The sequence below is a fragment of the Brassica oleracea genome, chromosome C2, assembly GCF_000695525.1.
Source record: "Brassica oleracea var. oleracea cultivar TO1000 chromosome C2, BOL, whole genome shotgun sequence".
NCBI classification, from domain to species: Eukaryota; Viridiplantae; Streptophyta; class Magnoliopsida; order Brassicales; family Brassicaceae; genus Brassica; species Brassica oleracea.
Genome location: NC_027749.1, coordinates 31,538,960 through 31,539,420, shown reverse-complemented (window position 1 = coordinate 31,539,420; position 461 = coordinate 31,538,960).

Below are 461 nucleotides of genomic sequence, written 5' to 3'. Positions count from 1 at the left end.
ATATAAATCAATTTTAAATTATTATTTTGATTTTAATATGTATATCAAATAACATAAGCCCATTACTTTTTAATATCTATATATACAAAGTTGACTTTTTCCCTTCTTATGACATGTGGAAGGGAGGTTTGTTGACATGTGTCCTCATGTTTTTTTTTGTATTTAAATTCTTCTTCTTTTAAATTATTGCAATTTTTTCCATCAATTTCTAATTGTGTATTTTCTAATTCTTCTCACACTTATTGGTCTCTAAAATTCAAGAAATAAATAAAATAATATAAATATATTTTAAATATTTAATTTATTCACACCTAAAAATAGCAAGACTTTTCATCATTTTATTATTTTTACTAATTTTTATTATTTCATTTACAAATTATATTTATTTCACTATTAGTATCATAAGATAATCAAATTAAGAATAAGAAACTAGACAACCAACACATAAACTAAGAAAGCGG